The 23,445-nt window shown below is 40.2% G+C and overlaps 1 protein-coding gene across 1 annotated transcript in view; it reads left to right on the top strand.

Moving 5' to 3' along the window:
* Positions 1–417: 417 nt before the first annotated feature.
* TET2 (tet methylcytosine dioxygenase 2) overlaps positions 418–23,445 on the top strand; it is a 136,155-nt gene continuing 113,127 nt past the window's right edge. Inside the window, exon 1 of the mRNA XM_079770805.1 lies at positions 418–726. The gene's annotated coding sequence lies outside the window, so the exon portion shown is untranslated. The remainder of the gene's footprint in view (positions 727–23,445) is intronic.

Here is a 23,445-nt window from a genome sequence, read left to right as displayed (position 1 = left end):
ACAAAAAGTTGGAAAGGTTAACCCGAGGTCTCGCATCCTCGCGCCAGGCACCCACGCCACCTCCCCCTGAGCGTCGGCCCCGCGCCTGCACTCGGGGTGGAGTCGCGTCCCCGCGTCCCCGGGTGCCCCGGGGCTGGCCTGGGCTCCCGGGGCTGGACCTTCCCCCCGCGCCCTGCTCCCCCCGCTCCGCTCGCTGCCCCGCGCGAGGGCCACCCGGCCGGGACCGCGCGCCCCAGGGTCCGGCCCCGGGTGCCGCGGCCTCGGTGCGTGCGCCCCGGCTCGGAGGTGACTTCTTGGGAGCGGGGGCAGCGGGCCCCAGGGCGGCGGCGGAGGCCGGGCCGAGGAGGCGGAATCCGGGCAGGGGGGGAGGAGGAGGAGGAGGAGGAGAAGGAGGAGGAGGAGGAGGAGGAGGAGGAGACCGGCGGCGGCGCTGGAGCGGCGGCGGAGGAGGAGAGCTGGGCGGCCGCCGCCTCCCCGCGAGCGCCGCGCGCCCAGGCCCGGCTGGCATGCGAGTCACGTCCGCCCCCTCGGCGCGGCCGCCCCGAGACGCCAGCCCCGCCGAGTGATGAGAACAGACGTCAAACTGCCTTATGAATATTGATGCGGAGGCTAGGCTGCTTTCGTAGAGGAGCAGAAGGAAGCAAGATGGCTGCCCTTTAGGATTTGTTAGAAAGGAGACCCGACCGCGACTGCTGCCTGGCTCCGGGGCTGCGCGACGAGAACGAGGTCAGAGCGCTCGCCTTGGGCCGCGAACCCCCCCTGCCCTCCCCCCCGCGCTTTCTCCCGGGCTCCCGGGGACGGGGGCGCCCACCCGCCAGTGTCACCCGCAAATACCGAGAGGGAAGAGGGAAGCTTCACAAATTACTGGAGCCTCTTCAACATGGCTGACAAATATAGTTTTAATTCCCCTCCGCCCCCTGGAAACCTATACTTCGGGGTCCTCTCCTCTCTCCGGCGGCGCCCGGGCCGCTCGGGACCCGGAAAAGTTACCTTTTGTGACTCCGAGCAGCCGCTTTCCCGGCCTTTTATCCGCAGGAAAGTGATTTTTCTTGGCTTTCCTTTCTCAGAGAGTTCAGCTTTGGGGGCCACTACGTTTCCTTCCAGCCCTCCCACCCCCCTCCCTCCGGGTCAGTCCGAGGAGTCTCCGGTCCATCCCGACCCACCCCGGGAGGCACACGGACCCGGGTTTTCGACCCTTTTATCGGCTGTCGCTCCGGGTCTGGGGCTGTGTTTGCAGGCGCCTCTCCTACCCCGTGTCCCCCTTTTTTTGGGGGGGGGGGGCGTATGGGCGAATGTCACAGGGAGTGAAACTGGAGTACGCCAAGTGGGGTTTTGTGTCCCCCCCCCTGAAGTCCGCGCGATGTGTGAGTGGCGCCGAGTGGGAGAGGAAAGAATAGTTTCTGAGGTCCCCCCAACAAGACCAGCACCCACTTTCTCCAGACACGCCAGCTCCGCCGCGGGCTGTGCCCTGCAGCCCGGGGTGTGTGTGTGAGAGAGAATTTGCGTGCAGCCCTGTGCCCCGGCTTTGTGCTTCCCCCGGACCCGCTGCGTCGGGCTCCCCGGTAAGTGACAGGCAGACACAAAGGCAGGCGCAGGCCCGGGGAGGGGGCGGCCGGGAGGGGGAGCGCAGAGCTGGAGGACTGCAAGGTCAGGGGCGCCTAAAGAAACGAAACCCAATCCCAGCAGAGAAACGGAGAAGTGGAGAGCAGATTTTTAACAGTCCCGTCCACATTTCTCCTTTTCTCCGGGCTGCTCCCTTTCCTTGGGTCTTTTATCTCTCTGCCTTTCTGTATGGGCTTTTCTCTTCCTCTCCTCCTCTCCTCCTCCTCCTCCTCCTCCTCCTCCTCCTCCTCCTCCTCCTCCTCCTCCTCCTCCACCACCACCACACACACACACACACACACACACACACACACACACACGAGTCGAATCTTGATCTTTTCACTGGGGCTGCCTGTCTAGTGTTAGTAAGCTAACAGAGTTTCTATGGAGAGTTTTCTACCTATGGCAAAACAAAGTGTGGCCTGGCTAGACTCCCGGGAAGGTTAGTTATTTGCAGGCAGTGGCCGTCATGACATACTTTTAATTGCATTGAGTTGATTTCCACCCTCTTCGTCTCGTGTGCAGGAACTGAAAGAGGAGTTATTTTCCAGTTGTGTGCTTAAATTTTAGTGAAATGTTTTTACCTGTGTTTGTCCAGGGAGTTGGATACATATATGGATTTAAAATCTCAAATCACATATTGTAATTTTCCCTCTTCAGTCAGGGTTAATAATGCCAGGTCCAAATCCAAAAATAATCATTAACAAATGAGCTATCGTAAGAGTCAGGTTGTATCTTAGGGGAAGTTGAGCTGTGTAAGGAGAAGATATGGATTTCGTTTGGTTTAAGGTTGTGAATATTGTTGCCTGACTAATGAAAACATGATTTGCATTGTAATGGACACTTTGAAATACTGGTGGGGAGTTATATAGTCTTTTACATATTTGTATGTGTGTTTCATAATAGGTTTGAAATAGAATATGAATCTCAACATAGTAAATATTGATCTTCTTAGTGTCTTAGTGTTAGTGAAGGATTGGAAAGTCAAGCTTAAGTTTGTAAGACATGTATATGATTAAAAGGTGGACAGAAGAAAAAGCACAAGAGTAGACATTATTCCATAAATAAGATTTCTAAAACCATTTGTCCTCAGTAGTTCACTTTGTAAGTCTTTATATTTTGATCTCTGAAAAAGCAGTTAAGTGTACTTGCATCACTGATACTAGAGGTTATTTCTCATGAACAAGGGATAAGTATTACTCATCTCTGTGGAATAGAAATAGCTCATTTGGTTAGTTATATCTCATAAAACATTAAAGAAAGAACACAGGAATTTAGCATAAATGCTTACTGTTTGATGGTAAAACTATGGTTAATTATTTCAGCAATTCAGAATTAAAAATAAATAATTCCCTTTGCTAACAGACTAGCATCTAACTACTTTTGGGGGACTTTTCTTCAAATGTTGTGGTTTATACTGTTTTCAAGCTATTCAAATAATCACAGACATAGTATTTTCCACTCACATTGATAAATAACACTACCTAATTTGGGTTAATAATTTTGATTAAGACCATGAAGACTTGTTCTTTTCTATGATCAAATTTAGACTTTTTTTTGTTATTTTATGCGTCTTATTTGCATGTTGAAAATAGCTACTAATTAATGTTTTATGAGAGCGTCAATGACTATAAGGAGATGTGCATATAATTGACAATCTGAACACACGTACCACCTTTTCATATATTAGAAAAGACAAATTATTTGAATCAGTATGAAAAATATATAATAAAAAGCATAACCTCAGTTTTTCATTGGCCATATTTGTGAGAGTTTGTACCACCTGGATCCAAAAATGTCGGAGACAGAACTGTCTTGGGTAATTGAATTTTAGGGCAGTGATAGCGGACAACCACAAGATAGACAGTTTTTCTTAAACTACAGTATTGTTTCAGTTATTCTTTTCACTGAACTAATGGTTAAATGAGAAATTACCTCAGAATGAGGGACGTCCCTTGCTTTGTTTAAATTCACACATTTACCAAACTTCATGCCTTAACTAGATGTGGCATTGTGCTGGTGTGTGCCAGGAGCCAGGGGGATTGCTCTGATGTTGATGCAGTGGCACAAGGGCCTAGACAGAGGCAGGTCAACATCACTTCCTGAACAAGTGAAATGCACCTGCCGGGGACTTGTTATGACAGACTTCCAAAGTCCTGTTTGGGCACTGGACTTGCATTAGGTAATAAAAACTGGAGTTAATGTTTTGGTTTCACTTGCTGAAGTTAGAATTTCTCTATCAGTCTCTCCAAGGCTCCACCCACACACAATGTTGTGAGCCAAATGTCACCATTGAAATGTATTTCCTTACTTGCTGACCTCATTACAAAGCCCTTCTTATGATTCATTCACAGACACACCTTAGGCAGGAACTCTCTTTTGCTTCCTGCCCCAAATCCCAATTGGTACATTCTTATGGGTTCTTATGAAATTACCTTGAAATAAAATGTCTTCAAAAGCTATAGATGTTTGACATTCTAGAATGTCCAATACTTAGAAATACTAGTTCTGCTTTTTTTTATGCTCTAATTGCTTCTACTACAAGTTCAACTGTTGCTGATTAATAGAATTTAATAGTCTTACCTAGCCTCTCAAATTAGTAGAGGGGGTTTTCTTTGTTTTATAAACAACCATATAGATTGTTGTACTGTAATTGTTTCCTATCAGGAGGACAGGCTAAAACTCTGGACAGCGGACAGGGTTGGTGGGTTGGTTGGTTGGTTCATCAAAATAACATTTTTCTCAACTATTATGCCACCATTGCACATTAGTTCTTAAGAGTAGTAATGGCACCAAAGCCAGTAGCAGGAAGCTATCTCACACGCCAACTTTAAAATGGGAGTCTTTACTGTGGGAGACTCAGGTTGCCAAGTAGAGCTGGTGATAATCTTGGAAACTTTGTTGAAGAACACAACCACAAATGCTTTTGCCAAGTATACAGTATTTCCTAGGTCTATATCTCCACTTTCTATTTTGACTCACTGTAAAAGCTCAGTGAATACTGTGACATTGTTTCAGGAGGTTATCCAGTACATTTGTTGGTTTGGTGTATTGTAGGAGAGACTTCCAGAAGGGGAGAGGGTAAAGTGAGCACTTGAATCATTGTAACTACAAGCCGAAAATAATTGTATCTATGTACTGATTTCTAGCATTATTCTGATCCTACATTGTACGTTGCTGAAAATCACTGACTTAAAATAGATATATAATCTTTTCTCAATAAAATGCATTTTGGTTGCCTATTCCAAAATAGAAAATTTTATCAGCTTTGATGTATGCTTTCTCCACTTGTCATGAAATTCAGTTAAATGTGCCAAGCTTTAAGAAGTAGAAATAGATAGTGGATGGGTTTTCAATATTTTGTTTAAAAATAAACTCAGTGATGTCAACTTATCTGCAGTCCTAGGAATTTAGAACTCAATATTTTATACTTACTAAGGGTTGTTACTCAAACTGACTTGAAATTAAGCTCAAAATAATCTGAAAATTCAATTAAGAGATGAATAAACTGGGATGAAGTGTTTTTGAAGGAAAGGTTAGGAAATACAATGAACTGGCTGCTTCACTAAAAATACTATAAGTGTTTCTTTTAAATAAGATTTGCATCTATTGAGATAGAGTATTAAATCTGATTTCTGTGTCTTTTTATTCCCTAATAGAACCTAGTGGTATCCTACTCAGTCAAGATTTAATGAATGAGAGGGAAGTGAGAGTGGTATAAATGTGATCTAAGAGTACAAACTTCCATTTGGAAGATGCATAGGTTCTAGGATGTAATGTATAGCATGGTCACTATAGTTAACAATACAGTATTGTATATTTAAAACTTGCTAGAGAGTAGATCTTAAAAAGGTCTCACCATACACATGCACAGAAATTGTAACTGTGAGGTGATGGATATATTAACTAACCTTATTGTGGTAATCATTTTCATATACACTGAGTGGCCAGATTATTATGATCTCTGAATGCATAATAATCTAGCCACTCAGTGTATATCCTCCTATATAATAAAAGGCTAATATGCAAATTGTCCCCTCGACCAGGAGTTCGACCAGCAGGCAGGCCGGCCAACCGCCCATGTCCCCTCCCCCTGGCCAGGCTGGCCAGACCCCACCCATGCATGAATTCATGCACTGGGCCTATAATACACACACACACACACACACACACACACACACACACACACACACACACACACTGAGTGGCCAAATTATTATGCGTTCAGAGATCATAATAATCTGGCCACTTGAAGAGCTAATATGCTAATTAGACCAGTTGGTGGAACAACCTTTTGGAACCTTCGGGACAACCTTCTGAATGACCAGTAGGTGGGGCTGAGGGGCCAAGGGGCCTCAAGGCAGCCAGGCTTCGAGGGCCGAGCCCAATGCACGAATTCCATGCATTGGGCCTCTAATATATACATATCAAATCATTATAGTGTACACCTTAAACTTACACAATGTTATATGTCTATTGCATCTCAATAAACACTGAGGAAAAATTTAATGAATGGCATAGAACCAGCAAAAAATAATATTATTTAATTAGAAAGTGTGTAATGATTCTCAATCATAAGAGAAAAATAGTGTAAAAGATCTTGGTGATGGTGATAATGGTAGTAGTGATGGTGCTTTTTCCCTAACTAGAACTTCTAAAGGTTATGGCGATTGTCTCATAAAATTCATCCACTGTCTGCATACAGTTTAATGAGGCTAAGCATATTTTTCTAGAAATAGGATGCTGGTCAGTTGTAAGTAGTTGCCTTTCTCTCATGGATGAGAAGGATACCTAATTACACAAAAGTTTACCATTGTGTTTAGTGGCAAATAGGAGCCTTTAGTATTTCTCTGAGATGATTCATTTGACAGGTGATAGGTTAGGTGACTAGGGAAACAGGGCTTAATATCTAATTGCAAGAACCTTTCTCAAATATATTCAATTACTTAGGAATTTTCCAATTAATTCGGGAGATGTAATCCAAATGTTGAAAGGAATGTCTATAAAAGTTGCCATTCTTTTTTTAAAAATATATTTTTATTGATTTCAGAGAGGAAGGGAGAGAGAGTGAGAGTGAGAGAAACATCAGTGATGAGAGAGAATCATTGATCAGCTGATTCCTATACGCCCCACACTGGGGATTGAGCCCTGGACCGGAATCAAACCCAGGACCCTTCAGTACACAGGCCAATGCTCTATCCACTGAGTCAAACCAGCCAGGGCAAAGTTGCCATTCTTTATACTGCTGCCAAATGTGTAGTTTAATCTAGAAACAAGGACAAATTCTAGGTGATTTTTTTTTTTTTGCATTAACATTTGTTGTCTGTGAAAACAGAAGGGCACTGGAAGATACATAGAGCTGACTTCTAAATTTTTATCTTAACTCTTTATATCTCCACTTATTATCATCTATCCATTTTTTTAAATTAAAATGACAAAATATTGTATTGGGTTTAAGCAAAGAATTTTGTTTCTGTGTAGTGATACTGTAGTACATTATAGATATAAAATAGGGTTGAGAAAGAAATTGCTCTGCGGCAGTCTTTGTGATGTCAAGACAAAGTAAGAAAAAGTTAGGGTCACGCCCAGCCGTCATGGCTCAGTGATTGAGCATCAGTGATCTATGAACCAGGAGGTTAAGGATTGATGTCTGGTCAGGGCACTTGCCCAGATTGCCTACTCGATTCCCAGTAGGGGGCGTGCAGGAGGCAGCCAATCTATGATTCTCTCATTGATGTTTCTATCTCTCTTTCCCTCTCCCTTCCTCTCTGAAATCAATAAAGATACACACACACACACACACACACACACACACACACACACACACACACTACCCGGTGAGCATCAGCTTAAGAACTGAAGGGTCCCAGGGTCCCTGGTTCAATTCTAGTCAAGGGCACATGCCTGGGTTGCGGGCTTGATCCCCAGTAAGGGGCGTGCAGGAGGCAGCTGATCAGTGATTCTCTCTCATCATTGTTGTTTCTCTCTCTCCCTCTTCCTTCCTCTTTGAAATCAAATAAAAATATATTTTTTAAAAAAAGTTAGGGTCAGAATGTTGATGCTCTCCATGGTTTGCTACATGTGGCCATAGTCTTTACAAACACCAACAATTTTTACAGACTTTTTTGTGTGTGAATTACTTATTATTTTTTTACAGATTTATTGATGCTAAAATGAGTACAGATTTTTAGGACTAGTGCCTTTGAAATTAGGACACAGGGTGAATTACTCGGGGTTGGTTTATTTGAATTTCTAACTTTATGTAATTCTAGATACCAGACATTCTTCTTGTTGAGCAATGCTTATCTCCCTTTTTCTGATGAGAATGTTGGATTGCTGCCAATTGGGTCCCATAGCTTGGGGACATGAGTGATAACTGAGGTGGGGGAGATTCAATGATATGGAAGCATATCACTTTAGTAATGTATGCTTGTTATTCTACTCAAGGAAATGCCTTGGCTTCGTACAATTGCTGTGATCATTACTTTTTCAAGAAAGAGCTGTGGAAATAACCCAGAATTTGACTTTTTTAAGAATGTGATTATGACACTTATTTGTAGGTTTGTTATATATTCGTGACAGGCATAGACACTCATGTTAGAACCTCTAGCCCATCAAGAAGTTGACATACTGATTATTGTGGAAAGCAATAATAGAATATAGGTCTGGTTCTCCTTATGGGAGAAATGAATAGCTTACTTGTATTTACCCATTCTTGTTTCTTTTAACACTTTGTGAACAACCTCAGCTGGCAATAGATGTATTTTTAAAAAATATATTTTTATTTATTTCAGAGAAGAAAAGAGGAGGAGAGAGAAATAGAAACATCAATGATGAGAGAGGATTGAAGTGGTGATCTTTGGTTCCTGGGTCATCGCTCAGCTGCTGAGCCACACATAGCTGGGCTGACAGTAGGTTTTTATACAAGTATCTCCACAATATTCAAATAGGAGTTCACTGGCTTTGAGTGTAGTACTCCATCTTTGCTTTTTAAATGCACTTCTAAAATTATAATTTTTTAAAAAAACAAATTAGATATATAGGAAATGGAATATTTTGATTTATTTATATTTCCGGCTTTATTTTTTACAAATAATTACTACAGAAGGTACAATTGTTACCGGTGAAAGGAGGAGACCTTGGTTCTTGTCTTCTTGAAGAAAATATTTCGATCAAGAGACAAAGTGTAAAAAAGCAAGAATTTATTGACCACAGCAAAAATATACCTAGGCTGGGCTGCTGTGGCTCACAGGGAAGTCAGAGAAAAGGGGGCCTTGGAGGTGAGTTCAGAGGGTTAGCCCGAGATGAGCTGCTGCTGCCCATTGCTCCCCTGGTTGCAAGTTTCATGGGGTGCCTTAGAGGTTAGAGGACACGTGCCTGTGGGGGAAGATAAGGGGGGAAGAATGGTACAGGCATGCTCCCTGGAGGAAGTGTCCATTTGGATCTTCATTTTGGGTGTTTAGGGAAGGTCTTAGGGGCGGATTAATAGAATATTCATCAGCTTTATGCTGATGTGCCACGATGATATTTAGTCTTTTTATTTGTCTGTGTTTGGGTGTGGTTATCAAATGGCACTTAATTGTATTTCTGTTATCTGCCTCCCTGAGTAGGGTGATTTAAGCTATTTACCCTCTGTTTGGGGAGCAGTGCAAACCATTTACTCTTTTTTAAAAAATATTTTTATTGATTTCAGAGAGGAAGGAGGAGAGAGAGATAGAACACTAATGATGAGAGAGAATCATTGATCGATCGGGGATCGAGCCCACAACCCACGCATGTGCCCCTGACCAGAATGGAACCTGGTACCCTTCAGTCCGCAGGCGACGTTCTGTCTACTGAGCCAAACCATCGAGGGCGCAAACCATTTACTCTTAAGTGTCCTTAGATTAGGGAACATAGGATTTACTAGGTGGCTGCAAACTGCTGTTTAGCTGTCTTATCTTAGTTTCCCCATTCCACTTGTTCTGGCTTCTTACTATTCTATAACACAATATATTCAAAAGAAAACCATAGGGCTGTGAGTTTTTGCTGGTGGACTGCTCTCATTAGAGAGCAGAATCGTCTGTGATCAGGCACAGAAACAAGAGATCTTCCATTCAGGCATGCCATAGATAGTATTGATATTTTTATTTGCTACTTTTATGATTTAGAGAACCATAGTTTTGTGGATGTGGCAAAGTAATAATAATTTTAATTTCTGTTGTCATGTCTAATTAGCTGTTGCTATAACCTGCCTTACAAGTCACTTAATTTCTTGATAGAATATTAAATCTAGTTTCTATGTCCAGATTATACTTTAATGGGGACTATTCACTCAACTCTCAAGATGGTTTTTTTATTATAGTTTGCTTAAATTGGTATATATATATTTTTTGTCTTTCAATATAGAAGAAAATGGGCTTAAATAATGATAGTGAGCAGAGTGTACAACATGATCTATCTGTGAGTTATTTTCCTCGTGTTTTTTCTCCTGTCTGCATTAAGAAACTAGGGCGCCCATTAAAATTGCCTTAATTATTAGTTGTGCTGCTTCCACAGTAAAGCACCAGAACCTGAAAATAATGCAATGATATCACACCCTAATAGACAGTCTTGTTCCTATTAATTTACTTTTTAATCTGTTTGTTCTTCCAGCACTTCTTCCATTTTTGTTTGAAGTCTCTTACTTTGAAGTTATAGAATTTTTATATCTGCCACTAGCTATAAAATTCAGCAATTTTATAAACTTTCATGATTTTTGCATGAGAAGGATTGCTTTTAGACACTCTCTAATTAGTTTGGATAATTATTAGCTTTTTGTTTGTTTTACTGCATACTTCATAACAGAACAAGAAATCATTTCTGCAAATAAAGTGTCTGGTAGTTCATAAAATTAGAGTGAGAAATGAGAGGTTTCTCTTTAGAGCTGGTTGATTTTTTTTTTCTCGCCTTCTGATTACATGCGGTCACATCAGCATTTGACACGTGGGTGCGCAGAGCATGGCAGCGCTATTTACAAACACCATCCTAGAATTCCAGAGACTCTTATGTAACAGCTGAGAGAGTACAGGGCTTTGTGTCTCTGTGGGCAGAGGAGTCAAACAGTTTGATTCATAGTCTGGGAGCCCTTGTCTGGCTCTGACAGGGTCATGAACCAAAGATCAAGGTGTCTAGGTCGGGATTCACCCATCCAATAACCAGTTTTTCTACCAAAGCCTCAAAGGCTGATTTTTTTTTTTTTTTAACTCCTGCAGCCAGCTATGCCAAACTTTTTGTGATTTTGGAAAATGTGGGCAGATTGTGCCTTAGTTCTGGTTGCAATTACGGTGCCTCTGTGACTGCGTGCACTTGCCTGCTGCCCAGTCTCACAAAGCCTTCTCTAAAAAGTGTATGTTCATATTTGTAAGCATCTTCAGATGCAAGAAAATTCATAATCTGACTTGCTGAGCTAGACACTCCGACCTCAGAACACAGGAGGAAAGGATTATTTGATCACCCTCCGCCCACCTTTTCCCCTCCCTTCCCCTTTTTCAATTTCTCATCACCACACCTCCCCCAATCTCCCTCCATTTTTAATTTCACATCAAGACTTGGAGTTTAAAAAAAATTTTTTTTTTTTTAGGTATCCATACTTAGGGAATTGTTTTTCCTTTCCTTAGATTGATTTTAAGAGTTTTTCATTTATGTCTATCAATAAAAAGAAAGTCTTGAGTTTAAAAACACCAAGAATTTAAATGTCTAATCCTGTGTATCTTTTCCTGGTTCTTTTCATTTTACATTATCAGATGACTGGTTGTAATATTTAAAATATGAGTAAATTTTGAGTTCTATTTATATTGCATTTTAGATGGGTGTCATAATTGATTATCCAAAAATAGAACCCTTCTTGCCTAACAAAGAATTCAGATTAAATCATTGAAAAATAAACTGTAGTTAATGAAAAAGTTGGCTTAGTTGAGCTCTTCTGTCATGACCCTGTCAGAGCCAAGTTTGGCATAGCTGGCTGCAGGAGTTTAAAAAAAAAAAAAAATCAGCCTTTGAGACTTTGGTAGAAAAACTGGTTATTGGATGGGTGATTCCCAACCTAGACACCTTTGGTTCATGACTGTGTCAGAATATAGACATTTTAAACATTATACTGCCTTTCTAAAATGAGGAAAGATCAGAATCTTTGAGAAGTGATACTATAAAGGAAGTGAATTCAACTTTTAAAAATGAAAGTTCTTTATTCTAAGAGATAAACCAAGCAACAAAATTTATTTTATTTTAAGTAATGTTTGGTATAAGAGAAATTTAGATCTGTAATAATTTAGAGATTATTTGTCCAAATCTATAAGTCACATATGAGGCTTAGAAATCAACTTTAAATATTAAATTTCTTTAAATAAATTTAACTATTTAACATCAGAGTGTCTTTCATTTGAAAGAAATTACCAAAAGAACTCATTTAACTACACAATGAAATCTGAAAATGGACATTTTTTTATTTCTGTTGCTGAGTAAAGATTCCTTCTGGATTTGAAAAAATATGACTTAACATAGTAGTGTTTATCAGTTATAAGGTACTGTACACTTCTGATACATTGAATTAAGATATGTTGGAAATAGATTATAGACGTAAAAAGATTCTTTTCATTGGCTTGTTTTATTTGCTTGCTTTTCATTATTTTGCTTGGAAGATGACATTTTCTTAATCACCCTAGGGCCTAGGCCCACATAGTCAAAGTCTGTGTGAGATTTCTTATGAGTATACAGTACTTTTCTACCCAAAGCAATGCTATGTCTGAACCCTCTTGCTTTCACAGAAATCATCTATCCTACATTGGAACATTGATATTTTCTCTTCTTCTTATACCTTTGTTGGATACTAAGTTAAATGTGGTTATAAGCCGAAAGTCAGAATTTGACAAAGACGAGTAAGTTAACGCATTTCTAAGAAATGGATTTAAATATCACTTTCATTTGACTATACAGTAGTTTCACTTGAAGAGGCAAGCATGCAATAAAAATTGATTTATTCAATGGACTATCCTCATAAAGATGAGACTTAGAGGGAATTGTTTCTGTATTATAAAATATCGAGTGTAGAATGAATGTGAAATATACATACAAGAAGCAACGTGGATATTTTAGGCTGTTTATCCCTTTTCAATTACTGCTGATTGTATGTTTGTATTCTGGACTTTTTTGATACATGAGTTCTTAGTAGAAATAGTTAATTAAATAAACTGTAGTCAAAGTCTCTGTCAGTGAATATAAAATGAAAAAATACTGATGGCATGCATTTTTTTCAAATATCATGAAGTTGTACAAAATCCTCAGGGTTCTTTGTATTAACTGCTTTTATACAGTTCTTTTAGAAGACAGCTGAGGAATTGAATAGGAGCTCATACATGAAAACAAACAGCTGTCTTGGTGATGTTAAGATTGGCGCCAGGGTGCTCCCTCTTGCATAGGAGTTCCAGGTCATCCTGACGCCCTCCCATGTGGTCAAGCACACATGGCTCTGATGTTCATACACACTGTTCCAGAATTCTGAACACCAGTGATGAAACAATGGAGGGAGGTGGGGAAGGAGTGGCCTGCAGCTCATAAACTGTTTAATGGCCTGGATCATGAATACTGATACAGAATAAGGAAGCACTGATTGTAGTGAAACTTGACGGGGGATGGAAGGGAGAAGCATGGGACATGCTTAAAGGAGGCTTTCCCCCAGCACCCCACATTGTTTATTTTAAACTATCATTACCACCCGAAAGAAGCTTTCTAATTTGAACTTAAAATAGTAGCATCGAACTGGGACGAGTGAGTAAGTGCTTTACTATCCAAGGGCTGGAGGTGATGAAGCTCTTTAAGAGTATCACCCTCTTTCGTAACCAAGCTGACTCAGACGCTTTTAGAAGTTATGGCAGCTTAACCATCCCTCGTAATGTTACCACATACCTGCATGGAAACAGACAATTGGGAATTAAAGCTGCCATGTTCTCTTGTTTTAAAATTGTTTCTCACCCATTAGTTGTTTTGTTTTTGAAAGTGTAGCATTCCTACTGCAGATAGAAATGATTTCCAAAATTACTGAATGTTTGTATAGAACTACTTTGCTTAACATTACAATCTGTTTAAGATCTATATCTGCAACAGTATAGTGGGGAACCCCTTATTATCTGGTAGAATCATGATAAAGGGGAAAAAAAGGTAAAAGGAAACTATGTAATAATAAAGTGGTGTTATTCATTTGACTAAATATTAGCAACTATGCTTAACGGGGAAAAGTGCCTAAAACAGTAAGGGGGAAACATGCAAAAAAGAAGGAGGGTGTGAAGAGTTTTCAGTGAATACATGTTCCAGTTCTCTTTCCTCTTTGTAACAAATTATCAGAAACTTTTTCATTCACCTTCCTTTGAATTTAACAGCTTAAAAAAAAAAACACAAAAAAACTTGTGTGTTTAATTCTGTGTGCCTATATATTTGTGTTTGAATGTATTTTTGAACTTTAGATTTGCTATGTAAAGTAGAGCTGTTACCAATTTATAAGATATTGCTACCTGGATTCCCACTACCTTTACTTCAACATTTCAGTAAATCATCAGAATTGCAAAAATGTAGTACATTTTCAAACATAAAATCATATATTGTTATGGGCTGGAAAGGACTTTAGAGACTCTAACTTATCTGTTGCATTTACAAATGAGAAAATGGAGGCTTGGGAAGGGAAAGACAGTTGCTTCAAATTGCATACTAAGATATTTATCACACTAATAATGACCAATATTGAATACGTCTTTACATTGTGTTAAGCACCATGGTAGGCACTTTCCAGAAATTATCTTATTTAATTCTCACATCACCTCTATTTTTGTTGGTATTATTATCATCCCCATGTTACTAAGGAAGAAATTAGGACATAGGGTTAAATAACTTCCCTATTCATTTTGAATTATCTTTGCCCTCTCTCTATTTGCAAATTTTTTACTAAATCTTATAAAACATTTTACTGTGTTATTTGCTTTGCCCCTTTTCATTTCTGCTTCCCTCACCCATTCTTTTTTTGCTTCATTCTGTTGTGACTAGTTTCTTCCTCCTTGATGTTCTTACCTGTATGACCTTTCTTTCCCATCCTCTTGTAGGTTATTTTTGCTTTTTGCCATATCCCCCTTCCCCCAAAGGAATCTATATTGCCTCCTTATTTCTAAAGGATCAAAATCTACTCCTAAAGAGCTGATGCCATCAAACAGTCTGATCTTTGGAGTTAGGGAGATCTAGTCTTGAATCCTAACTTTCCTTCGTATAAGTTGTGTATACTCTTACTCAAGTCTTTCACCTCTCTGAATCTGCTTCTCCATCTGTAAAATTGGAACAGCTAATAAAACTTATCTCATGTGCCCTAGCTGGTTTGGCTCAGTGGATAGAGCATTGGCCTGCGGACTGAAGGGTCCTGGGTTCGATTCCAATCAAGGGCACATGCCTGGGGTTGTGGGCTCGATCCCCAGTAGGAGAGTGCAGGAGGCAGCCAATCAATGATTCTCTCTCATCATTGATGTTTCTGTCTCTTTTTCCTCTCCCTCTCTGAAATCAATAAAATATATATATATATATATATATATATTAAAAAAACAAACACAAAAACAAACTTAACTCACGTGTTGCTGAGACAGTCAGATGAGTTAACATAAGTCCAATATCCAGCGTATTGGCTGTTAAAGGGGCAGTGATTGGATAAATACTTGTTCATTCCTCCAGCGCATGTTGAACATCAATGTATTAGGAAAGAGGAAAGCCATCATCCTGACCCTTGTGGAGTATATAGACTCATAGGAAAGAATCACTACTATGATTTTTCAAAAATCAAATGTGATGGAAGTTATAGGGCTCACACACTGGTCAAGTGAGGAATTTCCCTGGATGCTTGGCTCAAAGATGTGACTCCTCACATATCTAAATGGCCCTCGGTACTACAGTTGACATAGTTTTCTCAACATTGGGCCAGACAGAGATTACAGAAGTCTAACAGCCTAGTCTCTGAAGAAGAGATGAAAGATTATTTCCATCCGTTGTATTGTTTCAATCAGGATAGAAACTATGAGCCCCATAGTTTCATCTGTTCAGTCATCTTTTACTGTCTTCATTAGGTAAACTAAATGACAAGATACACGCTTGTTCATAGAAATCTTGCTTGAAGGCGGACGATAGTCTTGTTGTTTTCCTCCCAGGAGCTTCCTCTGGGAATGAAAATTTCTTACGTGGTGGTGTCCTGGGATTTGGGACCCATGTGAAAAATATTTTGGAGTGTCTGCAAATTAGTTAACAGATTAAAATATATCAGCTATTTATGTGTCAGCCACTGTCTTCTTTCATCAAGATTGAGTTTTGTTGAGAGCCAAGATCACATCTTGTGTGTTTGTTTAATCCCTCACAATAATTGGTGTGTAACCAAGTGCATAGCAAACTCTCAACCCAAATACATACATACATGCATTTATACATACATACATACATACATACATACATACATACTGATACATTGGTTGTCAGGTGTAGGTTGGAAATACTCTTGAGTACCATTCTAAGTCTGAACTATCATTTCTGGGAAATAAGGAACACAGTAGGGTACTAGTATGTGTTTGACTGATTGGTTATTTCTACATTGACTTTTCAAAAATTATAAGTACATGGTGACAACAAAACCAAACAATTTTAAATAATACAATCAGAAGTATGTCTTTATTCTCTCCTATAGTAATACATTTAATTTTCAAAATTACCAATATCAGACCATAGCTTTCTGAGTTCCCACCATGTAAGTTAGGAAAAATGGTCCTTCCTTCCTTCCTTCCTTCCTTCCTTCCTTCCTTCCTTCCTTTCTTCCTTCTCTCTCTCTCTCTTTTTTTTTTTTTTTTTTTGTTAATCCTTACTCAAGTATATTTTTCCATTGCTTTTTTAAAAAGTATTTTTATTGATTTCAGAGAGGAAGGGAGAGGGAGAGAGAGACAGAAACAACAATGATGAGAGAGATTCATTGATTGGCTGCCTCCTGCATGATACTTGAGCTGGCATGTGCCCTGACCAGAATTGAACTGTGACCTCCTGGTTCATAGATCGATGCTCAATCACTGAGCTACGCCAGCTGGGCTCCATTGATAATTTTTTTTAGAGAGTATGAAAGGGAGAGGGAGAGACAGAGAGAGAGAGAGAAACATTGATTGGTTGCCTCCCACATGCATCCTGAACAGGGCTGGGGATTGATTCTGCCACCAAGGCACAGGCCCTTGACTGGAATCGAACCCAATACCCTGCTGTTCTTGGGCTGATGCTCTAACCACTGGAAACATTGCCCAGGGCTACAACCGCTTCTTGATAAAGAATGCTGGTCCTTGTTGCCAGTGTTAGTTATGTCTGCCCATTTACATTGGAAACTACAATGTGGCACCTGGGATCTTGAAAAAGTTAAGGCAGCACTCATACCTCAGAATAGACCTATAGGAATAGACTCCGCTCTTTCCTCCAGGTGGCATTATTTTCATATGCTTGTCTTTGTCTGTTTTAATGTTTTCTAATCTTCCAAGGCTTTATCATCTCCTTCACGTGTCCATAGCATGCACCTCTCAAGCAGGCCAAACAGGGTTAGTACATACTAGGTATTGCAAAAAGGAATTGTTGACTTTAAATGAAATCTTTGACTTTTGATGAGATGCTAGGCAGGATGCTTACTGCATACTTCCTCATCTATTAAATGAAAGACTTAGACAAAAATAACACTTCTGAAATTTCTCTGAACTTCAAATCCAGCATAGTTAGGTATATATTATACATGACTACTTGCAGCATATTACAAATGTTAAATAAATATCTGTTTCATTGCATTTTGTAAGTGACCTTTCTATTTCCTTCCAAGGGGGGAAAATAATATTACATTCAAATGCCTATATAAACATTTCAGAACTATGAAGGTTTAATTCCGGCTTTCTTATAGATTATCTTTATACTTTCTGCAGTATTTCTCATAATGTGAGAATATTAGTGTCCTTAAAAGGTGAAACTTATTAATTCTTCACCCAACTTAAAAAAAGAATCTTTTGGTAAGGGAAAAAAGTATTCATTAGAACCGTTGTATTAAATGATATATTTTGGGTAACGAAACCGATAGGGACAATTAACAATTTTTTTTCTAAGTTGTCTGTGCTACTGTTATCTTGTTATGCAATAATATTACTTTCATGACAGCACAAAGAGCCAAGTTACTTTGGTCTTATTTCCATAAATCAAACTTTAAATTTTTCAAATTTATTAACAGTTGACCTACAATATTATATTAGCTTCCGCTGTACAATATAGCAATTAGAAATTTATATAATGTTCAAAGTGACCCTCAATAAGTCTACATAGTTGTTACAATAATATTGACTATGTTTCCTATCCTGTACTTTATATCCTCATGACTATTCTGCAACTACCACTCTGTACTTTTAATCCCTTCCCCTTTTCACCCAACCTCCCAAATCCCCCTCTCATCTGGCAGTCATCAGTTTGCTGTATCTATGAATCTGTTTCTGTGTTGTTTGTTCATTTATTTTGTGTCGTTTTTTTGTTTGTTTTGAGTACAGGAAACAGTTTATTCTGTATTATTATTTATTAATTATTGTATTATTATTTTTTATTGTTTAAAGTATTACAAATAGTAGTACATATGTCTCCTTTTTTCCCCCATTGACCTTCCCCTGGCCTCCCCTACCACCTGGCATATGCCCTCACTCCACCCCCCCCCCCCAGTGTCTTGTGTCCATTGATTATGCTTATATGCATGCATACAAGTCCTTAAGTTGATCTCTTACCCCCCCCCCCCAGCCTTCCCACTGTAATTTGACAGCCTGATCTATGTGTCTCTGCCTCTGTATCTATCTTTTTGTTCATCAGGTTATAATGTTCTTTATTTTCCATAAATGAGTGAGATCATGTGGTATTTTCCTTTCACTGCCTGGCTTATTTCACTTAGCATAATGCTCTCCATATCCATCCATGCTGCTGCAAATGGTAAGAATTCCTTCTTTTTTACCGCAGTGTAGTATTCCAGTGTAGATGCACCATAGTTTTCTAATCACTCATCTGCTGATAGGCATTTAGGCTGTTTCCAAATCTTAGCTATTGTAAATTATGCTGCTATGAACATAGGGGTGCATATATCCTTTCTGAGTGGTCTTTCTGTTCTCTTTAGGATATATTCCTAGAAGTGGTACTTCTGGGTCAAATGGCAGTTCCATTTTTAAATTTTTGAGGAAATGCCATAATGTTTTCCACAATGGCTGTACCATCTGCATTCCCACCAACAGTGAAGGAGGGTTCCTTTTTCTCCATATCCTCTCCAGCACTTGTTATTTGTTGATGATAGCCATTCTGACAGGTGTGAGGTGGTACCTCATTGTTGTTTTGATTTGCATCTCTTGTATGATTAGTGACTTTGAGAATGTTTTCATATGTCTCTTGGCTTTCCAAATGTCCTCTTTCAAAAAGTGTCTATTTAAATCCTTTGCCCATTTTTTGATTGTTTATCTTCCTTTTGTTAAGTTGTTTGAGTTCCCTGTAAATGTTGGAGATTAAACACTTATCGGAGATAACATTGGCAAATATGTTCTCCCATGCAATGGGCTTTCTTGTTGTTTTGTTGATGGTTTCTTTTGCTGTGCAGAAGCTTTTTATTTTGATGTAGTCCCATTTGTTTATTTTCTCCTTAGTTTCTATTGCTCTAGGACAGTGATGGGCAACCTTTTGAGCTGGGTGTGTCAAACTTCGCCAAAAAACTGAGCATAACTCGGGTAGTGTGTCACTTTGAGGAAAAAACATTATTTCGCAAATGTTTCATCCTCAGGAGCAGCAAATGTTTCATCCTCGGCATGCGGCCGCCTCAGTGGCCGCGTGTCATCAGAAATGGCTACACGTGTCAGTGCTGACACACGTGTCATAGGTTCGCCATCACTGCTCTAGGATCTGTGTCGGTAAAGATATTGCTATGACATATGTCTGCAATTTTGCTGCCTGTGGAGTCTTTTAAGATTTTTATGGTTTCCTGTCTTACATTCAAGACCTTTAGCCATTTTGAGTTTGTTTTTGTGTATGGTGTAAGTTGGTGATCTAGTTTCATTTTTTTGCATGTATCTGACCAAATTTCCCAGCACCATTTATTAAAGAGACTGTTTTGACTCCATTGTATGCTCTTGCCTCCTTTGTCAAATATTAATTGAGTATAATAGCTTGGGTCAATTTCTGGGTTCTCTATTCTGTTCAATTGGTCTATATGTCTGTTCTTGTGCTAGTACCAGGCAGTTTTGAGAACCGTGGCTTGGTAATGTAGCTTGATGTCTGGTATTGTGATCCCTCCAACTTTGTTCTTCTTTCTCAGGATACCTGTGGCTATTTGAGGTCTTTCTTTATTCCAGATGAATTTTTGTAGAGTTTGTTCTAGATCTTTGAAATATGCCATTGGTATTTTAATAGGTATTGCATTGAATCTATAGATTGCTTTAGGTAGTATGGACATTTTAATGATGCTGATTCTACCAATCCATGAACATAGTATGTTCTTCCATTTATTTATGTCTTCCTCTATCTCCTTTTTCAATGTTGTGTTTTCTGAGTACAGGTCTTTTACGTCCTTAGGTAAGTTTATCCCTAGGTATCCTAATTTTTTTGGTGCAATGGTAAATGGGATTTTTTTTTTCATTTCTATTTCTGTGAGTTCATTATCCTATCTAATAAAAAGGTAACATGCAAAGTAACCATCACTCCGCTACACCCACAAGCCACACCCACCAGCCACGCCCACCAGCCAATCAGGAGCAAATATGCAAATAAACCCAACCAAGATGGCTAAGGCCACAGAGAGCAGGAGGGAGGCTTGGGTTTCCCCAGCAATGGAGAAAGCCAAGCTTTCCGCCTGCCCTTGCCGGCCTAGGCCTCCACTCAAGGCTACAAAGTTTCAATGATAGATGATAAACAAATCCAAACAGAAATGGCGGCAGCCACAGAGCTGGAAAGAGCAGAAGGCTAGGGTTGCCCCGGCAATGGAGGAAGCCAAGCTTCTCGCATACCCTGGCCGGCCCAGGCTTCCGCTTAAGGCTACAAAGTTTCAATTATAGAAGATACATAAGTCCCAACAGAAATAGCTGCTGCCACAGAGCAAGCAGGAGGCTTGGCTCCGCTCCAGGCTGCAAAGTTTCAATTGTAGAAGATAAATAAACCCCAGATACCAGGGCCTCCGTTTGGGTTGCCAGGGGGTGTGGCCAGCCTACAAACCACCACAGGCCTCTCGCCTAGGATGCCCTACACCCCAAGGGAACCCTCACCCTGATCCGGGACACCCTTCAGGGCAAACCAGCCAGCCCCCACCCGTGCACCAGGCCTCTATCCTATCTAATAAAAGAGTAATATGCAGATTGACCATCACTCCAATACACAAGATGGCTGCCCCCATGTGGTCAAAGATGACTGCCCCCATGTGGACACAAGATGGCCAGCAGGGAAGGGCAGTTGGGAGGGACCAGGCCTGCAAGGGAGGGCAATTAGGGGTGACCAAGCTGGCAGAGGAGGGAAGTTGGAGGCGACCAGGCCTGCAGGGAAGGGCAGTTGGGAGGGACCCAAGCCTGCAGGGGAGGGCAGTTAGGGGTGACCAGGCCTGCAGGGGAGGGCAGTTAGGGGTGACCAGGCCGGCATAGGAGGGAAGTTGGGGACAAACAGGCTGGCAGGGGAGCAGTTAGGCGTCAATCAGGCTGGGAGGGGAGTGGTTAGGGGGTGATCAGGCTGGCAGGCAGAAGCAGTTAGAGGCAATCAGGAAGGCAGGCAGGCGAGCAGTTGGGAGCCAGCAGACCTGGATTGTGAGAGGGATGTACGACTGCCCGTTTAGGCCCGATCCCGCAGTCGGACATCCCTCGAGGGGTCCCAGATTGAAGAGGATGCAGGCTGGGCTGAGGGACACCCCCCGCCCGTACACGAATTTTGTGCACTGGGCCTCTAGTTGGTGTATAAAAAGGCTATAGATTTCTGGGTATTAATGTTGTATCATGCTACATTGCCAAATTCATTTATTAGGTCTAGTAGTTTTTTGATGGAGTCTTTGGGGTTTTCTATGTATAGTATCATGTCATCTGCGAATAAGGACAGTTTTACTTCTTCTTTTCCAATTTGGATGCCTTTTATTTCTTCTTCTTGTCTGATTGCAATGGCTAGTACTTCTAGTACTATGTTGAACAGGAGTGGTGAAAGTGGGCATCCTTGTCTTGTTCTGGTTCTTAGGGGAAATGAGTTTAGTTTTTGCCAATGAGTATTATGTTGGCTGTAGGTTTGTCATATAGGGTTTTTATTATGTTGAAGTATGATCCCTCTATTCCCACTTTGCTGAGAGTTTTTATCAAGAAAGGGTGTTGGATTTTGTCAAATGCTTTTTCTTCATCAATTGATATGATTATGTGATTTTTGTCTCTCAGTTTGTTTATGTGATGTATCACATTTATTGATTTGTGGATATTGTACCATCCTGCATCCCCAGAATAAATCCCACTTGGTCAGGTGTATGATCTTTCTAATGTATTGCTGAATCCGATTTGCTAGAATTTTGTTGAGGATTTTAGCATCTATATTCATCAAGGATATTGGCCTGTAGTTCTCTTTTGTTGCAGTGTCTTTATCTGGTTTTGGGATTAGGATAATGCTGGCTTCATAGAAAGGGCTTGGAAGTGTGCCTTCCTCTTGAATTTTTTGGAATAGTTTGAGGAGGATAGGTTTTAGTTCTTATTTGAATGCTTGGTAGAACTCCTCTGTAAAGCCATCCACAAGGGCTTTTGTTTGCTGGAAGATTTTTTTGATCACTGTTTCAATTTCTTTGGTTGTTATTGGCCTATTGAGGTTTTTTTATTCTTCTTGGTTGAGTTTTGGGAGCTTGTATTTTTCTAAGAATATATCCATTTTCATCTAGGTCAGTGGTCGGCAAACCACGGCTCGCGAGCCACACGTGGCTCTTTGGCCCCTTGACTGTGACTCTTCCACAAAATACCATGGCCTGGGCGAGTCTATTTTGAAGAAGTGGCGTTAGAAGAAGTTTAAGTTTACAAAATGTGGCTCTCAAAAGAAATTTCAATCGTTGTACTGTTGATATTTGGCTCTGTTGACTAATGTGTTTGCCGACCACTGATCTAGGTTGTCCATTTTGTTGGAATAGAGTTGTTTGTAGTATTTTTTCATAATCGTTTGTATTTCTGTGGGATCGGTTGTTACTTCACCTCTTTCAGTTCTGATTTTGTTTATTTGGGTCCTCTCTCTTTGCTTCTTGGTGAGACTGGCTAGAGGTTCATCAATCTTGTTTATCCTTTCAAAGAACAAGCTCTTGGTTTTGTTGATCTTTTGTATTTTTTTGTTTGTTTGTTTGTTTCTATCTCATTTATCTCCCCTCTGATCTTTATTATTTCCTTCCTTCTGCTTATGCTGGGATTTTCTTATTGCTCTCTTTCTAACTCTTTGAGTTGTAGGGTTAGATAATTTATTACCATTGTTTCTTGTTTTTGAGGTAGGCCTGTAGAACTATGAACTTCCCTCTCAAGACTACTTTCACTGTGTCCCATAGATTTTGGATTGTTGTGTTTCCATTGTCGTTTGTTGCCATGATGCTTTTTATTTCTTCTTTAATCTCTTTGGTAACCCAGTCATTGTTTAATAGCATGCTATTTTGCCTCCAGGTGTTTGATTTTTCTTAATGTTTTTATTTTAGTTGATTTCTAGTTTTATGCCATTGTGATTTGAGAAGATTCTTTTTTTTTTTAAATATATTTTATTGATTTTTACAGAGAGGAAGGGAGAGGGATAGAGAGCTAGAAACATCGATGA

The sequence above is a fragment of the Cnephaeus nilssonii genome, assembly GCF_951640355.1.
Source record: "Cnephaeus nilssonii genome assembly, chromosome: 1".
NCBI lineage: Eukaryota > Metazoa > Chordata > Mammalia > Chiroptera > Vespertilionidae > Cnephaeus > Cnephaeus nilssonii.
This window is presented reverse-complemented; position numbering and strand designations above follow the sequence as displayed.